The sequence below is a fragment of the Manis pentadactyla genome, chromosome 12 (genome assembly GCF_030020395.1).
Source record: "Manis pentadactyla isolate mManPen7 chromosome 12, mManPen7.hap1, whole genome shotgun sequence".
Lineage (NCBI taxonomy): Eukaryota > Metazoa > Chordata > Mammalia > Pholidota > Manidae > Manis > Manis pentadactyla.
This window is the reverse complement of record NC_080030.1, coordinates 59,463,732-59,486,057: the sequence shown is the minus strand read 5'-3', so window position 1 is coordinate 59,486,057 and position 22,326 is coordinate 59,463,732. Positions and strand designations below refer to the sequence as shown.

Below are 22,326 nucleotides of genomic sequence, written 5' to 3'. Positions count from 1 at the left end.
TTGTCACCTCCTAATAAGATTAATGAAATAAGGTAATGCATTCAAAGAACCTAACACAATCCCTAGCACAGGATAGCAGCTCAGTAAATTATGCTGTCATTGTTTTTATAAGACAGATATACTCATGCATCTAATTTCTGGTGTCTCTTAAGATGAAATCAGTACAGAAAAAACTTCAGCCCAACCCACACTAACCCTTATCCTCTGCTCATTATAGAAGCAGGTTAACAGCCCACTTCCTAAGCATTAGGTTGTCAGGAAGCACAAAGGCCTGGACACAGAGAAAAGAGCAAACAGAAAAGAGGTATTTTCTCAAATCCATGGAAACTAGAGACTTATTAAATGTCATTATAAAATTTTCCATTGCTACAGACTCATATACTATTTTCAACTTTATTTTTCTTTTACTTTAAAAAAAAGAAAAAGAAATCTTTCCACTGTCAAAATACAAATTGGGACACCTGTCCACCTCTCTGTCACCTTCACCTGAGTTCAGGTACCCTAGTGGGTCTTCACTGTTCTCCAGACACATAATACATCTCTGGAGCTCATGGCTCACATTGCTGTGGGAAGTAAGACCTTTCCCATGGACCTAATTTCAATGAGGGCATTAAAAATGGAAAACCATCATTCATATGTCATTGAATCTCTTCAGGAGAGGGAGAGAATGTGGCAGCTCTAATGATATTGAGTCAAGTTGGTTTTAATTCCCAAATATTCATGAATAGAAACTACAGTTGTGTTCTATTCATGAATAGAAACTACAAAACAGCACAAAATGAATAAAACAGCAATAGACTCATAGACACTGAAAAGTGGCTGCAGTAACCATTTACTCTGAAAATTTTGTGGTCAAATTTCAAACAGGTTATGCAGGGGAACAAAGACTAAAGGAACTACTGGACTAATGAAACATATTTTGTGACCAAGAGTAAACACGGTTAATCTTTAATAAAATTCTTTAAAGAACACTTCTTTATAGGATAGGGATGAAAATGGAGGTGTCTTAAAGAGAAGAGGTTTAGTAATATCTAAATTCAATTTTATTTCTCCTCTATAGCCTACAAAATATAAGGTAGTATAGGTTGCATTAATTGCCTCAATTCTCCATTCCTCCAAAGCTATGCAGCTGTGAGACTGCCGTTCTGCCGTTTCCTGACTCCTTGACCCAAAGTTCAACCATGTGACTTACCAATAAGTATACAAAAGATCTTGCATACTTCCACTTGCTCTCTTGTGCTTCTCTCATCACCACGAAAGGGAATGTCTAGGCTGGCCCCTATTCCCAGTAGGAACATAAAGAACACACGAAGTAGAAGCTCCCCAGAAAAGATTTCCCAGCCAAGCGCAGCTCAGAACAGAGCCATCAGCAAACCCACAGACACATGCACAGGTTCAGCCAAGATCACAAGCATGTCAACTCACAAGCATGTAAGCTACAACAATATATGTATTATGGGCCCCTGAGTTTTAAAGATGGTTGGCTACACAAGTTAGCTAAACCATACATACAGAATATTATTCCTTCTCTTGTTCAAAAGCTAAGAGTTTTACTAACACAAAGGATTTCCTGACCGATACACAAGTAATTTTCAAAATCAGCCAACATTTCCATTGTGTAACTATAAACATAGAACACTTACTTTAAGAATCAACACTATCATATAATATTTATCAAGTCTCTAAATTAGTTCAATGCAAGAAACATTGATGAAACTACCAACATAACTATGAACTAGGTCTTAGGTATATAGAATTGATGGAGAGCTCTGTCCAAGAGCTCATAGTCTATCAAGAGCCTGGTAATGCCAAGACAACGAGCCAGGGTGCCTGCCAGCTGCCCATCACCTCTCTCTTCCAGCCCACATTACCTTGTAGAGAGTCTTCTAACAAAGACCCACAAATTCTATGCTCAGTGATGGTTTTGTCTACTCCCAAATCTTCTCCTAAATCTGGGTATGTTTACTTCAGATTTCTTATATTGGAACCACCAGTTTGTAAAGACCCTCTACATTTAAAGAGACTTAAGTTTTACAGAAGTCTTCAAAGATCCTAGTACTATGCAATATTTGAAGATTTGAGACAGATAAGAGGATGAAATTGAAAACCAGAGATCCCTTAAATCCTAGAAGAAATCAGTATTTCTATATTGAAGGTGCTAAGATTGGACTTTTTTCAGCTAACAAACAATTTTGACCAAGTTGTCTACTTTCTCCATAGCTGCTGGGAGTTATTTCTTCCCAATTTCCCCTGAGTGCCTTAAGTTCAATATGTGATAAGAGAGAAATTGACATTATTCTGGTGGCTGTGGAGTGATTTGAGTGAACAAATATGAAAAGATACCAATTTCTAAAATTCTTCTCTGCAAATCTTCTGTGTGCAATATGTAAATATGGTTTTTATACTCATAATTCATAGTAATTGCATCAACAATGAAATCACAATCTTAATCATTTCTCAATATTAAACTTCCCTCACAGAATAGCCTTGCAGATATGGTTTCTTAATTACTTTTATACTAAGAACTTTTTTATCCAGCTAAGTCTACATAAATCCAAGAGATTTTGTGAGGGTTCCTAACAGTCTATTTCTTTATATTACTTTCTCTCTTTAAGACAAAAAAAATGAATGATTTTTCTGATAGGAAAATATAAGTAAAATAATGATAACAAGTACTTCACGTGTTTAAACTCATCTACTTCTCACAAGTTTATAAGTTAGGTGCCATGATTACCCTCACTTTATAGAAAAGGGACGGGCACAGAATGATTTAATAAGATGCCCAAGGTCACAGTGTTAGGCAGAAAGACAGAAATCAGTGGGATGAAAAGTGTCGAGTCCTTTCCTTCCTAACAACAGGGCTAATAAGTGGTAGATCCAGGATTTAAAAGCAGAAAATCTGCCTCCAGAATTTTTGTTTAGACCACGGAGCTAGAATCAGAAAAAAACAAAAGGCTGCCTGACTTCTCTCCTACTATATACTTTTTACACATTCAGATTGATTCACTGACACTTAATAAAAATTCAGAAGGGTAATGCCTTTTATGTGCAAAGCACTGGATGCAAGTTAATGCAAATACTCCATATACAAGGCACACAAAGTATTTGCCTTCTTTGGTCTTACAGTCTATAGTGAAAGAAGTAACTAAATAAGTAAGTCACTAAAATAAAAGGTAAAGAATATAATTTAGACTAGGGGTTAGAAAAAACTTCCCCGAGGAAGCAGCATTTAAACTGAGATCTGAAAGATGAACAGGTGTCAGACAAAAGAGTAAGGGAAACACCTTCAGGAAAGCCCTACAATATCAGAGTGCCCGTGTGGGCGAGATGTGTGCAGAGATGAGCTCCAAGGGCTGGAACGTATATTGGGAATAACAGAATATCGTTAGAGTTTAAGGAAGAAAGTCACATTCTATGTAAGGCAGGGACAGGAGACAGGCATCAAGATTAATTTTTCAAAAAAGCTGAGATATAAACAGTATAGTAAGAACAGAAGAGATTCTGTCTTCAGGCTAAGATTCTTCTTTAAAAAGCAAGAACGTAGGAGGTCAGATTCCTAACATATTCTTTAGTAAATAGTCAATAACTCAACCCATCTTGGGGCAGGACAGGCCGTCTTGACTGATATGTTCCCAGAGGGAAGCAGCTGTCCTGGAGAGGAGCCCATCAGTTTCTTGTGTTTAGTTAATTTTGTAGAATTACCTAGAGGACTAATACTGGAGGAGAGGAGACATATGTCTCTCTCCAAAAATAAGCCGTCTTGAGACCACTTTGCAAACCTAGAGCCCCCGGCTCTTTGTCACATTCCTGAAAATCCTTAGAAGGCAGAGTCCCCTGCCTTAGTGCCCCTCCTCTCTAAGGTTGCTCACACTCCCCTTTAAGTGCACACTTTTGAATAATGCTTTCCCACTGCTCAACTTAACTGCGTGTTGTCTCTGTGCTCTTCCAGTGGTAAGCATCTTTGTCTCTTTGCTATTTCATTCTATTTCCAAATCTTCATTCTGTCTCTGCTTTACTCCTGATAAGTAAGGAGGGGCTGCTGAGAGCTCTGATTTGGGCCTGCAAGTTCCTGTCATCTGAGTGACCCAGACGGGACTTCAGTAATGCCATCTCCTCTTTAGTAGTCTGCTTGAAAATCTCCTTTCTTTGAGAAGTTCTCAGAACATAATCTCACTCCATCCCATGCTCCACAGCTCCCCCAAATCCTGGAATGCTGGGGCTGGTCCCCGCACCATGCAGATCCAAGTGGACATGGGAAGCCACATGACATTAACTTTCAGAGTCAGCAAGGAGATCTGCCCTATGCCAAGAAGTTCAGTGAGCTTCCCCTCATGACCTCTGCACTTTCTTGCTCTCAGCTGCCTACGAGGCAGCTGCCATCCCCTGCTACTCTAACTTTAATGAATTCCTTCCTTACCTACACTCTTACAACCTACTCAAGAATTCTTTCTTGTTCAGAGTCAAGTTGAGGTTTCACCTTGTGTGAAGAGAGAAACCTCCCCAAATGCAGCTACCCAGCAACAACATGAGTCGATTTACATTTTGAAATCATAGTAATAAGAGATGTATCTGGGGAAGGGTGGCCTGTGCCCCCATAATTACCAGCTCAGAAAGGTGCCCATCATCTCCCTCCTCATACCCACATGAACTCGTGGAGTCTTCCAGCAAAGGCCCATAAGCTCAGCTCTTGGGAAAAGTTTTGCACACTCTGTTTCCTCATGTTTTAAAGAAACCCATTCCTTGAGGAAATCCCCCAAGTTCCATCTCATTTCCCTGCTCTTTTTCACTCCTCACTTTACTGACGTAAGGCTTCAGTCCCTACTCCATGGACACCATTCTTACCAAGGTCACTGACAGACTCAGTGCTGCCAAACTGAGGGGTCACTTGTCTGTGGTCATCTGACGAACGTTCGCAGCAGGAATCCACAGCTGGGACCACACCCTCCTTTCCACACTTGATTCTCTCGGCCTCTGTGACTGCTCAGGCTGCACAGGTTACTCCTACCTCACTAGCTTCTCCTTCGGGGCATCCTTTGCTAGTTCTTTTTTCTTTGCTAGGCTCCAACTCTAATTGTTGGCATACCTGGAGACTCTCTCATCTCATCTCTACCCACAGCCTCTTCCAGGCTGTTCTCCTACAGACTTATAGCTTTAAATACCATCTAAATGCAGGTGACTCTCAACTGGGCATCTCCAACCCTGACACCTCCCACATTTTCATTTTGCACTGGGCCCTGCAAATCAGGTAGTCAGTCCTGTCCTCAGTGTAGGGTTGCTGAACTCATCAGTGAGACAAGGAATAAGGCATCTATAATATTGCATTTTATGTCTGTAACTTTCACAGAGAAGTGTTGTTTAATTTCACAGATTCTCCTGCATGCAGATTAACAGGGAAATAAAGACCTTAAGAAGAAAATCACAATTGTTTCCCAGGGACAAGTCCACTGTATTAAAATAGTGATTCAGAAAGCAGTTGTATAACTCTGTATGCTATTTTAGCCTTTAGAATTTTATTCCAAACCATAATTATGTTTATCAGAAGCTAGAAGGCAGATAAAGTGACTAGTGATGACTCGGTTGACCTTTATCACTTGCTTTTTGGCTCTAGTAAATGCATTTAGATGCATTCATTCCTTAATTCATCCTTCTTTCAAATGAACACGAGGAAATCCTTCTATTTTAAGATATAATAAAAACTTCAGATTTTATGCCCCTGATTTCTCAGTGGTTTTCTGAAATCATAGTTTTTAGTCTATGTACTGTGACATGCAATTAAAGCCACCAATTGACCATCCACTGTCCTTACTAAACTTCCTTACTAATTTCACACTCTTCTTTACCTTGTATAATGTTAAATATTGGAAATACTGATTTTTAACAACAGGCTTTGCTTTGTGATTGTGATTTTCTTTCACCCTTATACTACCATGATTCAAATATCCCTTTCTCTATTATCCTTTTTAATGGCTATGCTATTATTATCTTCCTCTTTCCTTTGGCCTTGAATTATAGGTCAGGGGAAGAGACTGGAGTTAGAAAGACAGAGACCTAGTTTCTAATCCTGGCTATGCTACCATGTGAGTTTAGTATATAGAAGTATCATGTTTTTTTCTTTAATGAAGAAACTTGAGCTCCATGGGGTTAAATGACTCGCTTAATTATAAAACACCAAAGTAACAACATAAAATGAAGACATTATTATTTTCATCCTCATTCTCTAAATCAATCAATTACGTCTTTCATATACACAATTTTTAAGCAATAAAATCTGCTGGATTCTTAAATGCGCACAAGACCTCATCCTCTAGGTTTAACAAATGAGGGAAATTTCCAAACTTAGTACCAGACCTAGCAACAAAAATGTCCTCTCCTGAGATCTCCTCTGTTGCCACTGTGGAGATTAGCCCTTGAACATAAGGGTGCATGGGTGCTTACTAATGAAGAACCCCATTTTTTTCTGCAAGTTATCCAAGCAAATAAGAGTCTTCAGACAGTGCATTTTGTTTAAATACTACTTAAGACTCAAGTTGCTGATAGTTGGACACGTGATCAAATAAGTCTGTTAAAGAGTACCCCATGGACTTCTAGCAAAAAGATGCACCCTGCTTTAAGAATCTAGTATGCTTCCTCAATAAAGCAGCCTCCCAGCTCTCCCACTGGATCCCGCCTCTCCAGTATTCAGAAGGAAAACTAGTTCTGTGGCTTTGAGGAGATGGGCAGAGATTAGTAGTATAATTGGCCTGAATGAGGCAAGATTGCCTCTGGGCAAACTCTTCCCAGTCCTATTTCTTACCTGGGCCCCCTCCTTTTTTCTCTTTCAGATCAAAGAACTCCACATACCCTAGTGAGAGGTGTACTGCCTCTGGCTGCCCTTTGACCCTCCTACACACTATATCATATTACCACTCTTTCTACACTCCCCACCATTGAAAACTCCAGAAGGAAAACAAATTACATTAACCCACACCATTCATTCATTCATTCATTCATTCGTTCGTTCATTCACTTTCATTCATTCATTCAATTTCGTCAGACATCTCATGACTGAGATATCATTTGACTTGGCATTTCTTACATTTATGTTAGATAATATGAAATTTAATTAGAGGAAACCTCCCTGGCATGGTGTAGGAAAGTCAACAGAGGACACTCTCATGCCCACCACTCTTGTAAATCTCAGACCCCACTGGAAGAGACAGACGCCATACTGTTTTAGCTACCTTACTACCCAGCAGGAAGATTTCCACCTTCCATTTCCACTTAACGGTTCAGTCAATGAAAGACTATCACAACCTGCCAACAAGAAGTTACCATTGGTGGAACTCCCAGTTTATTGCAGTGGACTTTTTTGCTTAGAAGCAGCCCTCCTAACTCAGCCATTTACCTCTAAAAGAAGAGTGTTCCTCCCCTTTGTCCTCTGGGATGGCTATGGTTCTGCTGTAGCTTGCATGTGCCAGATTGCAATTCTCCCAAATAATCCCACAAAAGTAAGTACAATTATCATGTCTAATTTATTGGAAAGTGAAGCACAGAGAGGTTTGGGAAGGTGAATGTTTTAATTTTAAGGGTAACATTACTGAATGGTAAAATGACATAGAAAGATGAGTGTAAATGATATTTACAAACGAAATAAGGAGATACATAAATAAAGTTACCCAACTCCCAAATGTGTTATCAACCCAAATGATTCTCAGTTGGTATAATTTTAAACTGTGATGTGTGGAGGAAATGGGAAGAGGAAGGGAGGAGCTGATGGTGGAAAAGAGAAATATATTTAAAATCCTACCCTTTAGGCTACCCTCCTTGTGTCTATAAAGACCATAGAGAATTGAGAGAAAATGGTCATAAATCAATTTCCCTTCCCATCAGATGGATTAGAGTTTCATCAAATTCCCTTTAAACTACTCTTCAGTTGACTACTCTAACTGAAAGGATGCCCTAGAGTCAACATTATGGAGTAAAGAGGCCTAAATAGGTGGTTTAAAAGAAATGAATACTTCATTACAGTAGGAACTGGATCATTCTCATCTTTGTATTCCCAGCAGGACCCAGCACAGTGCATTGTGTAAACTGATCACTGATGAATTGGTTCTCTACTGGAGGAACTAGATAGGCGTACTCAGCTATGGAACAGTCCTTTCTGACCCCTACAGGGCAGCCTACAATAGCCCCAAGTACAATGCTTCTGCCCCTCAGTGAAAGGGGATCACTTTCATTACAGAGGGACACTGCCCTGTGGTCTGTTCTGCCCTATGTCAGCTACCAATGGCTTACCTAATCAAAAAGTATACAAACCATGGCACCTGAAACTGTTTATTATGGCCCCAGAGCAGGCTCAGCATCTTCCCAGGTTACCTTTTCCCTTATTCAGCAGACCCTACAGACACCCGGTGTTGGTCCTGTAAAAGAACGGTAGTTGTAGTCATTTCCACAAGCAGATTTTCACTGATGTGGAAGTCACTTGCAAGTCAGTCATGACTATGAACATGACACATGTCACTGTAAGTTGTATATGATTACAACACTAAACCCCTTCCGATGTTCCTAGTCTCTTAATGTATTGGTTACCCATCACTATTTTCTGTTTCAAGACAATATTGGTTTAAGCCTAATTAAGAAGGCTTAAAATTACATTTTTAAGGACAAAGGTATGCTGTTTAAGAACGAGTGTGGTATTTCCATTTGAATGTTTGTATTAGCAGTTGACACCATCCATCAATTGACTCATCTGAAAAACTTGAACAGTTTCAGCGCAATTGTGATGATGCCAAATATAGCTACTTTTGTGTTTTTAGATAATATCATTTTAGATTACATTTATGTGTATCTTCATTTACTCATGAACTTCCAGTTTTCATTAAAGTAGCAATTAGCTATTCAATTAGCCAAAATACAGAATTCCATATCATATAAAGCAAGATTAGAGATTGACTTTTTTGTATCTTTTATGATGACCTTGTAAACCTTTAAACTGAAAATGACAACAAAAAATATCTCTTTAGTCAAAGCAAAAGTTCTCATGTTGAGTTATTTTGGTAATGCTGGAGAGGATATGCATTCCTAAAATATAATAAATATTCTGATCATGGATTTTGAGTCTAAACTTTTGATCACATGGCATACCCTAAGTGACAGACTGTCATATTCAAGAGGAGCAGCTATTATGTGTCTGGAGCAATTTCTGACCCTTCAATAAGCTTACGAGTAATGGAGATACCCAAGTGATTGTAACAGAGCCCCCAAATAGTCAGGGCCTGGTTATGAGGTTTCTAGTTTCTTTTTCCTTTGCAGCATCTTGATAAATGCAAACATTCTGAACTCCAGAACCTGGATTATGAACTCACCATCTAAAATAACTGAAATGGGAAGATCATTTTTTCAAATCACTTATAAAATTCAGCAAAGTCCAAGTGTCTGCTTTGCAGTGGATGTTCCTTCTAAAGTGTCTCATCTCTCTTAATAATATGCTTTGTAAAGATGGATTAAAAATCTGTAAATTGCAATATTAAGGTTTATTATTGAAAAGAGAATAGACTAAAGTTCTAAATTGTACAAATACTAGGAAGAAATAAATAAACATTTTTAAAGATCTTCTCACCCCCACTTCAAAACCCTCCTACCAGTATTAATTATTACAATTCACAAAAGCTCAAGGGGAAATTTTCCTTGAGATACAGGCCATATCAACTACAGAGGTAATAAGGCTAAGTAAACTATGTCCATGTACAAATGATAACAATCAATCATCACACAGCTATTGAGTATCTGTAACAAAATACTGAGCTATGAAGCAATTCAATACTAAATTCAATTCAAAGCTGCATAAGCATTCCAGGGGCTTTGAATTCCAGATAGATAATAAGAGAACTAGTTTACAAAATCAATTCAGAAAACAGAGAAGCTGTGTTGATGATTGCTTAGTTTCATCAGGCCTGGATATCTTATCCAACAAATAGGGATAATAATGATTATTCTGTGGGTTTATTGAGAGAACTATGTCAGATACATGCCTATAAAATGCCTATGGCAATATTTGGCACTTAATCGACATTCATTAAATGAGGATCATGGCTGGTGGCTGATGTTACTCTACCTCTGCTGCTGTTTTTCTTGCTGATGTTAATAAAGAGAATACACTGAAGACAGCAACCAGGAAACTCCTGCTCTATACACGATCAGGTTTGAAGGACAGATTATATTTGAATTCTAAATAAATGAAAATAAACATTAATGTGTTTCCTTCTTGGAAAGAGAATAGGAGAGTGGGAGAACCTAGGAAGCGCCTCCTGTGACTTCCTCCTAGGTCTGCCCTCAGGAAAGACCACATACCCAGGGCCAGGGATTCAGGATCAGGAGGATCTTAATGGATCCATAATCTCAAGTTTATTTATTTAAGGATACTCCTGATGCAGAAAGACAAATCATCAGTATAGGCATCAAATATAACCTCTGGAAATTATCACCCCATTCCTAAATTCTCCCCAAGAAAGGGAGAAACCAACATATCTTATGATAAAAACACCACATGTAAATTCACAGTAAATTTTGGCTCAAGTGACAGTGCTATATTTTCAAAACAAAGTGCTTTTTGCTATTTTAAATGCTTAATATAGAGAGGATTAAAGATGGCAGCATGAGAGGTGAGACAGAGGCTTCCTCCTAAAATAACATATAATACAAAAACATAATTAATACAACTGATCCTGAAAGAGCAACAGGAAAGAGGGCTGCGCCAAACTGCATACACAGAGAGAAAAGGGTAATGTACCAAAGCTGTGGCCCAACGGGACCCAAGCCCTTCCCCACACCCCAGTTCAGCAGCAGGAGGAAGAGAAATGGAGTGGGGAGGGAGTGGAGGCCTGGGGCTGCTGAATACCTAACTTCAGAGATCTGCTCTGGGAGCACAAACCTACATTTCATGGTGCTTTCATGGCACTCTCATGATTAAGGGGTTGGAAAGCTAAGACATGCAGAATACCTGGAGAGACTGAGACTCTAGTTGTTTCTGGAAAGCAGGGATCTATATATGGTTGTTCTAGGACAAAAGAAAGGTGGGAAGTCTGAGAGACTTCCTAACAGCAAGAAGGCTGCTAAAGGGGCAAGGATTGCACAGAGCTTACTGCTCAGGAGAAAGGACAGGTAGACACAATTGTCTAGGTGCACTCTGCCCAGCAGGTTGGGAACTTTCTCGATCTTCAGGCACTCCAGGTCCCTGGCTGGCTACACAGCTCGAAGGTCCCCGTCTGTGATACGCAGCCTACTGAGGCTTTCTCCCAGCCAGCGCCACCTGGCTCACAAACCGGCAAGCCCTACCCTGGCATTATGCCACCCAGAGGGAAGCCCCATCTACAGCAATGACAAATGCAAAGCATAGAGGCTTATACCTGTATGCTCGGCCCACTGGTTCTGGCAGGGGAGGCAGGCAGAGCAGCCAGGAAGCAGGAAACAGCTCTTTCCTCCCCCCAGTCACCAATACCACTCCCCTGTGACCCCTAACATTGCTTCAGGGGCTGAGCAGTTCCAGAGAGTAGAGCCTCTGGGCACTAGAGGGCAACATATACAAATATGAAATGCCAAAGAAACCTGGTTCAAAGTAAAATTATGAATACAACACCTGAGAAAGATTCAAATGAAATCAACCTCATGAATCTTCCTGAAAGGGATTTCAAAATAAAAATCATTAACACTCTAATAGAGGTACAGAAAAATATTCAAGAACTCAGGAATTAATTCTGGTCAGAGATCCAACCATTGAAGAGCACAATGGAGGCTATTAAAAGCAAATTAGATATGGTGGAGGAGACAATAAATGAAATAGACTTTATACAAGAGGAATACAAAGAAGCTGATGCACAGAGAGAAAAAAGGATCTCTAAGAATGAAAGAATATTGAGAGAACTGGGTGACCAATCCAAACGGAAAAATATTTGCATTATAGGGGTGCCAGAAGAAGAAGAAGAAGAGAGAAAAGGGATAGAAAGTGTCTTTGAGGAAGTAATTGTTGAAAACTTCCCCAATCTGGGGAGGAGATAGTCTCTCAGGCCATGGAGGTGCACAGATCTCCCAACACAAGGGACCCAAGGATGACAATACCAAGACATATAGTAATAAAAATGACAAAGATCAAGGATAAGGACACACTATTAAAAGCAGCCAAAGAGAGAAATAAGATCACATACATCAGGCTATCATCAGACTTCTCAGCAGAAACCTTACAGGCCAGAAGGGAGTGGCATGATGTATTTAATGTAATAAATCAGAATGACATTGAACCAAGATTACTTTATCTGACAAGATTATCATTTAAATTTAAAGGAGGGATTAAACAATTTCCAGATAAGCAAAAGCTGAGAGAATTTACCTTCCACAAACCATCTCTACAGTGTATTTTGGAGGGACTGCTATAGATGCAAGTGTTCCTAAGGTTTAATAGCTGTCATCAGAGGTAATAAAACCACAGTAAAGAAAGCAGAACAGTTAATTACTAGGCAAATGAAATATTAAATCAACTATCCCCAAAATCAATCAAGGGATAGACAAAGAGCACAGAATATGATATATATATAAAGAATGGAGGAAGAGAAAAAAAGAACCTTTAGATTATGTTTGAAATAGTGTATTAAGTGAGTTAAGTTAGACTCTTGGATAGAAAGGAAGTTAACCTTGAAATTTTGGTAACCACGAATCTAAAGCCTGCAATGGCAATAAGTACATACCTATTGATAATCACACTAAATGTAAGTGGACTGAACACACCAATCAAAAGACATAGAGTAAATGAATGAATAAAAAAAACAAGACCCATCTATATACTACCTACAAGAGACTCACTTTAAACTCAAAGACATACACAGACTAAAAGTGAAGGAATGGAAAAGATATTTCATGCAACTAATATGGAGAAAAAAGAAGGAGTTGCAGTACTTGTATCAGACAAAATAGACTTCAAAACTAAGAAAGTCACAAGAGACAAAGAAGAACATTATATAATGATAAAGGGCTCAGTCCAAAAGAAGATATAACCATTATAAATATCTATGCTCCCAACACAGGAGCACCTACATATGTGAAACAAATACTAACTGAATTAAAAGGGGAAATAGAATGCAATGCATTCATTCTAGGAGACTTCAACACTCCACCTACTGTGAAGGACAGATCCACCAGACAGAAAATAAGAAAAGACACAGAGGCACTGAACAACACATTAGAACAGATGGACCTAACAGACATCTACAGAATTCTACACCCAAAAGCAGCAGAATACATATTCTTCTCAAGTGCACATGGAACATTTTCAAGAATAGATCACATACTAGACCACAAAAAGAGCCTCAGTAAATTCAAAAAGATTGAAATTGTACCAACCAGTTTCTCAGACCACAAAGGTATGAAACTAGAAATAAATTATGCAAAGAAAATGAAAAATCCCACAAACACATGGAGGCTTCACAACATTCTCCTAAATAACCAATGGATCAATGACTAAATAAAAACAGAGATCAAGCAATATATGGAGACAAATGACAACAATAATTCAACACCACAAAATCTGTGAGATGCAGTGAAGGCAATGCTGAGAGGAAAGTATATTGCAATACAGGCCTACCTCAGGAAAGAAGAACAATCCCATATGAATACTCTAAACTCCCAATTAATGGAACTAGAAAAAGAACAAATGAGGCCCAAAGTCAGTAGAAAGAGGGACATAACAAAGATTAGAGCAGAAATAAATAAAGTCAAGAAGAATAAAACAATAGAAAGAATCAATGAAAGCCTGTGCTGGTTCTTTGAGAAAATAAACAAAATAGATAAACTCCTAGCCAGACTTATCAAGAAAAAAAGAGAGTCTACACACATAAACAGAATCAGAAATGAGAAAGGAAACATCACTAAGGACACCATAGAAATACAAAGAATTATTAGAGAATACTATGAAAAATTATATGCCAACAAGCTGGAAAACCTAGAAGAAATGGACAACTTTCTAGAAAAATACAACCTTCCAATGCTGACTCTGAAAGAAACAGCAAGTCTGAACAGACCAATTACCAGCAATGAATTGAACTGGTAATCAAAAACCTACCTAAGAACAAAACCCCTGGAGCAGATGGCTTCACTGCTGAATTTTATCAAACATTTAGGGAAGACCTAATACCTATTCTCCTTAAAGTTTTCCAAAGAGTAGAAGAAGAAGAGGGGATACTTCCAAACTCATTCTATGAGGCCAGCATCACCCTAATACCAAAATCAGGAAAAGACATCACAAAAAAAGAAAATTACAGACCAATATCCCTGATGAACATAGATGCAAAAACACTCAACAAAATATTAGCAAACTGAATTCAAAAATACATCAAAAAGATCAGCCATCATGATCAAGTAGGATTTATTACAGGGATGCAAGGAGGTATGACATTCAAAAATCCATCAACATCATCCACCACATCAACAAAAAGAAGGACAAAAACCACAGGATCTTCTCCAGAGATGCTGAAAAAGCATTTGAAAAAATTCAACATCCATTCATGATAAAAACTCTCAACAAAATGACTATAGAGGGCAAGTACTTCAAAATAATAAGGGCCATATATGACAAAACCACAGCCAACATTATGCTTAACAGAGAGAAGTTGAAAGCTTTTCCTTTAAGATTGGGAACAAGGATGTCCACTCTCCTCACTTCTATTCAACATAGTACAGGAGGCCCTAGCCATGGCAATCAGACAACACAAAGAAATAAAAGGCATCCAGATTGGCAAGGAAGAAATTAAACTGTCCCTTTTTGCAGATGACACAATATTGTACATAAAAACCTGAAAGAATCCATTCCAAAACTACTAGATCTAATATCTGAATTCAGCAAAGTTGCAGGATACAAAATTGATACACAGAAATCTGTTGCATTCCTATACACTAAAGATGAACTAGCAGAAAGAGAAATCAGGAAAACAATTCCATTCACAGTTGCATCAAAAAGAGTAAAATACCTAGGAATAAACCTAACCAAGGAAGTGAAAGACCTATACTCTGAAAACTACAAGACACTCATGAGAGAAATTAAAGAAGATACCAATAAATGGAAACACATCCATGCTCATGGATAGGAAGAATTAATATTGTCCAAGTGGCCATCCTGCTTAAAGCAATCTACAGATTCAATGCAATTCCTATCAAAATATCAACAGCATTCTTCAATGAACTAGAGAAAATCATTCTAAAATTCATATGGAACCACAAAAGACCCCAAATAGCCAAAACAATCCTGAGAAGGAAGAATAAAGTTGGGGGAATTATGCTCCCCAACTTCAAACTCTACTACAAAGCTACAGTAATCAAGACAATATGGTACTGGCACAAGAACAGAACCACAGACCAATGGAGCAGACTAGAGAGCCCTGATATAAACCCAACCATATATGGTCAATTAATATACGATAAAGGAGCCATGGACATACAATGGGGAAATAATAGCCTCTTCAACAGCTGGTGTTGGCAAAACTGGACAGCTACATACAAGAGAATGAAACTGGATTATTGTTTAACCCCATACACAAAAGTAAACTCAAAATGGATCAAAGACATGAATGTAAGTCATGAAACCATAAAAGTCTTAGAAGACGACATAGGCAAAAATCTCCTGAATATAAGCATAAGCAACTTCTTCTTGAGTCCATCTCCTCAAGAAAGGGAAACAAAAGCAAAAATGAACACATGGGACTACATCAAACTAAAAAGTTTCTGTACGGCAAAGGACATCATCAACAGAACAAAAAGGCATCCTACAGTATGGGAGAATATATTTGTAAATGACATATCAGACAAGGAGTTAACACCCAAAATATATAAAGAACTCACACACCTCAACACCTAAAAAGAAAATAACCCAATTAAAAAATAGGCAGAAAATAAGAAGAGACAGTTCTCTGAAGAAGAAATTCAGATGGTCAACAGACACATGAAAAGATGCTCCACATCACTAATCATCAGGGAAATGCAAATTAAAACCAAAATGAGATATCACCTCACACCAGTAAGGATGGCCAGCATCGAGAAGACCAAGAACAGTAAATGCTGGTGAGGATGCAAAGAAAGCAGAACCCTCCTACACTGCTGGTGGGAATGTAAGCTACTTCAACCATTGTGGAAAGCAATATGGAGGTTCCTCAAAAAACTAAAAATAGAAATACCATTTGACCCAGAAATCCCGCTCCTTGGAATTTACCCAAAGAACACAACTTCTCAGACTCAAAAAGGCATATGCACCCCTATGTTTATTGCAGCACTATTTACAATAGCCAAGATACAGAAGCAACCTAAGTGTCCACCAGTAGATGAATGGATAAAGATGTAGTACGTATACACAATGGAATACTATTCAGCCATAAGAAACAAATCCTACCATTTGCAACAACATGGATGGAGCTGGAGGACATTATGCTCAGTGAAATAAGCCAGTCAGAGAAAGACAAGTGCCAAATGATTTCCCTTATTTGTGAAGTATAACAATGAAGCAAAACTGAAGGAACAAAATAGCAGCAGACTCAGAGACTCCAAGAAGGAACTAGTGGTTACCAAAGGGGAGGAGTGTGGGAGGGCGGGTGGGGAGGGAGGGAGGGAGAAGGGGATTGAGGGGTATTATGTTTAGTACACATGGTGTGGGGGATCACAGGGAAAACAGTGTAGCCCAGAGAAGGCAAACAGTGAATCTGTGGCATCTTACTACACTGATGGACAGTGACTGCATTGGGGTACTGGTGGGGACTTGATTATATGGGTAAGTGTAGTAACCACATTGTGTTTTCATGTGAAATCTTCATAAGAGTGTATATCAATAATACCTAAATAAAAAATGAAAAAAGAAAAAAAGATAGGGAATAAATAAATAAATAAATAAATGCTTATTATAAATGCTATGTCAGGGTTACTGCATGTCAATGGTAGCATATTTCTTTCTGTATTCCAACATTGCCAACATTTCTCTAGTATCCCATTACTTCAGCATGCTGGGTTATGCTTAAACTGCAAGTTGCTATGACAACAGAGATCGCCATGACTACTTTTACCAGTACATTCCTCTGTAAACCACACTTAGAAGGGTAATTTTTCTAACAAAGCATTGTTTAAATTGCTTCAAAGTTACAGCAATTATGTTGTACATTATAAACATCAGAATAGAGAGAAAAGCAAATTTAGTAACTCTAGACCAGTATTACAATAATGTTAACTACAAAAAGATACGGTTTTAATGGATAGGGCTCCTCACATACCACACACTCTGCTATTGATCCTAGGCAGAGTAATGCAGGTGTCTCATTTAAACCAGGTTTATAGAAAGTTAAAACTGTCCACAATGTTCTTTCCTTCCACTTAAACATATTTTCATACTGGGATTTTTTTTCAGTATGTTGCCATGAAAATGGCCTCTTTGATACAACTGAGATGGAAATAACTTCCTTTCTACTATTATTGTAAATTATTCATTAAAATTGTATTGTGGTTAAATTGTCACATATGGTTCCAACTTGCTTGTAAAGACATGTAATTGGGTGATCTCTCATGAGTTTGTAGTCAGACAGGGTTCCAGCCATCTTACAGCTCCAATGCAGCTGAAGGATCTTCTTCTAACCTCACTTCCATCATTACTGACAGGCCCCAGGTTCCTCGTGGACTACTGGCCCAAGGACTCCCTCAGTTCCTCTCCAGGGGGCCTCTCCACAGGACAGCTCACAATGTGGAAGCTGGTTTCCCCCAGAGCATGAGATACAAAGGAGAGAGAGAGAGAGAGAAGAAAGAAACAGACAGAAAGAGAAAAACAGAGAGAGTATTCTAGAGGGAAATTGAGTTCTACCTCTCAAAAGTAGAAGTATCAATGAATTTGTGCACATATTTTTAAAACCACCACATCAGAGCTATGTAAAGTGTTAACTTGTATTACTTTTCTGATGCTTTTACCAAACTACTGTGGCTAGATAATACTTTGAGACATTTATTTGGTTTTGTTGTTCCCTTGTGTCTTCCGTTTCTCTTTCCACTGTTCAGTAGGTAACTGGTTGACTCCTCATTACCTCCAGGGACTTACTGGCTTGGGAAAAGCAGAACTGGCCTTTGCTTTGCAAAAGCTTAACCCCTTAGAATAAAGAAGTATCCATAGACAATAAAAAAGGAGAGAGTTACCATGGGTGCAAACAAAATATTTAGAGGGAGAAAAAGGAAAGGAAGGCTCTAGGGAGGTCTGAGAAACATTGGAACCTGCACCAAGCTTGCTGACCCACCTCATAGGCCCTGAGATGTCAGAGAGAGATGTGGTTTACCTGGAAGATGGGAAGTGGGTCACCTCACAAAAGACCCCCCACAGGGCTGGTGTGGCAGAGAAGGCTGAAAGAGCCTCCAGACCTGAAAAAGATCAAACAGACAAGAGCAGTCACATGTGTGAAAAGTGACCAAGAACACTCCTCTGATGACTGCCCCCTCTCGTCCCCATATAAAAATAATTTTTTGCTGGGGATAGGTGGCCCATAAAAACGGGAGCCTGGAGTCAGAGACTGAGTCATAGAAAATGTAAAAGTACTTCCTTCACCCTTGAGTCCTAACTGAGACCCAACAAGTACACTCCCATAGTACTGGGTCCTGGCCAGGGGTGGCGCTAGTTCCTCCGAGGGAATGACCTCGGCTGCTCTTCACTGCAGTCCCTCCCAGATGAAGCAACAGGCTTAACCAGGCTCTGAGGTTACCTGAATTGAGTGACTTACCCAAATTCATACAGCTGGTAAGAGGCGGAACCAGGATTCAAACCTGACCTCGACTCCAAGGACAGGGACTTAACAAAATGAGAAAGAGAATGGAAGCATACTAAATGCTTATTAAATATGTAGCACTCATTCATGAGAACTTCTGAAGGCTGAAGGTGGAGTCCAATAAAAGTGACCTTGTATAAACATAGAGGAAGACTAGCTGGTGCTTCTCAGCTAACGGTTACATTCTGGATCAGGGCAGTGACCACATTTGTAACCCAGTGTGTGTGTGTCCGTCCCCCAATCAGACAAGGTCCTCAAGAGCAGAGCTTGACTCCTGTTTAGCTCTTTTCCCCTGGCACCCAGCACAGTTGGAATTATAGTTATCAAAATAGTTTTGTTGCCATTGACTTTCTATATTATCACTTTATAACTCCTCAAATATCCTACTGTGCTTTTGAAGAAGGGGGAAAAGGCTAAATACTAATATGTATTTAAGTACAGAACTTGAATTTTTCTGGATGATTGATTGTTCATCAGTATGTACACAAACAATAAAAATATATTGTTTTCTAGATTTTTACCAACTGAAAATTACTATTATCTCTTTGAACCCTGATATTTGATTCACTAGAACACATCTCTTCACTTATCATGTAAGTTGGAGCTTGCTACATATCAAAATAGAGATTGGAGAAAAATGTTACAAATATAGAAGGGCATTATGCATATGATAAATATACAATTAAGGTTCTGGTTAATTAAGTGTTGAACAAACTGACTTATTATTGTATCAAGTTACTGTACATGTTTCAGTAAAATAGCAATTAACCATGACAACCTTATTCAGAGACATTGTTATTGCCCTATATTAGTTTTAAAAGTCTGATTCTTTTTCTAACACACACCTACCTACAAATGAACATACAGACATGCAAAGATTTTTTCTTTTAACTTTCCTTCTGATTACAAAAGCACAAGTTTTGAAGGCCCAAAATTTAAGTTCAAAAAGTCAAAAAAGAAAAAAAGGGAAAATTCATATAATTATCCAGAGGTAGATGCTTCTATCTTTTCCCTATACTAGTACATTCAAATGTGCATCCTGATTAACATCAAAGCAAATGTTTCTCTGTTCATTAAGAACTCTTTAGATATATGTTACTAAATCAGGAAAGTTAATGAGGCTTGAAACAAAATAATTCCTTGATTTATACTCATTTAGCCAGAAAATAAAGTGAATTTGAATACTCTAATTCCCAGAGAAAGCATGAACACTTTTATATGCAGTCAACTGCATTCAGTTCTGTTTAAGTGAACAAATGTGTATTGAATGCCCGATATATGAGAAATAAGCAAAGAGTTTATAAGATGCTGCCCCTGACCTCAAGAAACTGGAATCTAGTTGAAAAGACAAAAATGTAATACACCAAATGTTGCCCGGCAGCTGCAGCTGGGGAGGTCTCTCCCTGTGCATTAGGAGAAACCTCAAACATGGATGGGAGAGGATTCTTGACTCTGATAGAGAAAGAATTCTCAAGCGGGTCAGACGAGTGTAGAGGAAGGAATTTATTAAAGTGAGGGTATAAGTGAATGTCTATGCAGACAGTAGAGAGCAAGGAAGAACAGAGGGAGGAAAGGGAATTTCATTGAATTGCTGCTTGACATAGGGCAAGCCCCTTGCCAACTCCTCAAGCCATGGTCACGTGGCATCCAGTGTCTGCTTGAATCTGCATGGCATGGGAACTAAGACCCTATCACCCCAAGATTTGGGGGAGCCACAGAGCACTGAATGGAGTGAGTCTATGTTCTGACAATTTCCAGTTCCCTACTGGTCTAAAACTAAAACAGGTAGAGAGAAAAGGATCGGGTTAAGACTATGCTCCCCTCTCCAGGCAAGTTCACTATGAATTTGGTGAGACTGAGTAATGACAATGGCATGTTGGGGGTAAAAAGGGGCTCATACCAAGCTTTATTCTCTTGGCAGTAGGTTGAGCCATAGACACTCATCTACCCTTCTTAGCCTCTGGCCTGGCTCCAGGCTCAGCTCTGCTCTCAGGTGCTGCCTCCAGTTATGACTCCGTCTCTGCTGCCTCCTGCTCCCCATTCAGGACTCTGTGGCTTTCCTCCCCTCTTCCCCACATGGCGCTCTGCCACCTCTGCTTCCTGCTCCCCTCTGCCTTTTTCCTGGCTGATATTTCCATAACTGACAGTTCACTCAGGGCAGCTCTATAGGCCAATAAACAGCTCACTGCTAAAGGGCATGGAAATAGGCTCAATGTGTATACAATGGGTGATATTAGAATCAGGGGAGGTGAGAATCCTGGCCAAAAGCTTTCCTTTTCCATACAAACTAGAAAGCCAAATAAAATAGCAAAATGACAAAGACATTTACCACCACCAGAGGCAGAGGTTGGAGAGTTCTTGTCTTTATAATGGAAGAGTTTAAAGATAAGTGAAACTGATAAATAAACAAGAAAGTTTATTTGATGTAAGAGTACACACTCAGATGGGAGTGTGGGTGACCTCAGAGAGGAGGTGCACTTAAGGGTTTAGGGTTTGGGGTTTTATAGGACCATATGGGTAGGGGTCAGCATAAGGCATGAGGCCTACAGGTGATTCATAATTCCTTTGAAGTTTTAAGAATAGGGTTGGTTAGGTGACTGTGTGGGTCTGTATCTTGGCATTCTGTATCCATGTAAGTTCATTTACACTCAGAGGTCTATCTTCTGTCCTGGTTACAAAGTTGCTTGATTAAGGGGCTGGAAGAAGAGGAAGAACAGCATAAAGATGAAGTCAAAGAATAAATTCGGCCTTTTTCATAGGTTAACTAGATTATACAATGAAATGACTCTTGCCCCATTTCCCTGCCCTGTCTCACCAACAGTTAAATAATAATGCAAAACAATATTGTGGAATCCAAAGGAGGTGTGTAAAGACCATAATGGCCATAATAGCTCAGAGCTAAAAAGAACTAAAAGGGGTCTGAGTGGAGGGCAAATGTGTGTGGCTGTCCACATACAATCATACAATTACAGGCACAACCACAAACCAGCTTCTCAGGCTGTACATCCCTCTGGGACCATTCTGCAAATCTGTTGTTCCTTCGTTCCTTGAGAAGGCAGGCAGGCTTCTGGGGAAGAAGGATTCGCACGGTCTTCAGTATGTGGCGGCAGTGATGGTGGCAGGCGCAGATTATCATCATACTTCTTCTTGCCCACATTCCTGCCATTAATTGGCACACATAATTTTACATGCAAAACTGGATTGCATGATGATGGGGGGAGTCTAGTAAACATAATATTGCTCATGTAATTGTAGATTATTGATATCAAAAAGAAGACTGGATTGCAAACAAACAGTAAAACATTATATTCATGGTTGAAAACACAAAAAAAGATATGCAACTGTAATGGATTCTATTAAAACATAATGACTACTGCAGGGTTAATGCAGATATGTGTTCTTCATTTACTGCCTTAAACACGTGACCTATTCTGAGCTCAGAATGGTTTTAGGTCTTTCTTAAAAAACATGGAAAGGATATTTTTAATGGTTTAAAACAGCTGAGAGGAATTTTTTAAATTCTTTTTGA

The 22,326-nt window shown here is 39.0% G+C and overlaps 1 long non-coding RNA gene across 1 annotated transcript in view; it reads right to left on the bottom strand.

Moving 5' to 3' along the window:
* LOC130679817 (uncharacterized) overlaps window positions 1-21,909 on the bottom strand; it is a 31,365-nt gene extending 9,456 nt beyond the window's left edge. Inside the window, exons 1-2 of the long non-coding RNA XR_008992770.1 lie at window positions 21,784-21,909; window positions 18,315-18,396 (exon numbers count right to left, since the gene is read on the bottom strand). This is a non-coding gene — a long non-coding RNA (uncharacterized LOC130679817). The remainder of the gene's footprint in view (window positions 1-18,314; window positions 18,397-21,783) is intronic.
* Window positions 21,910-22,326: the final 417 nt, after the last annotated feature.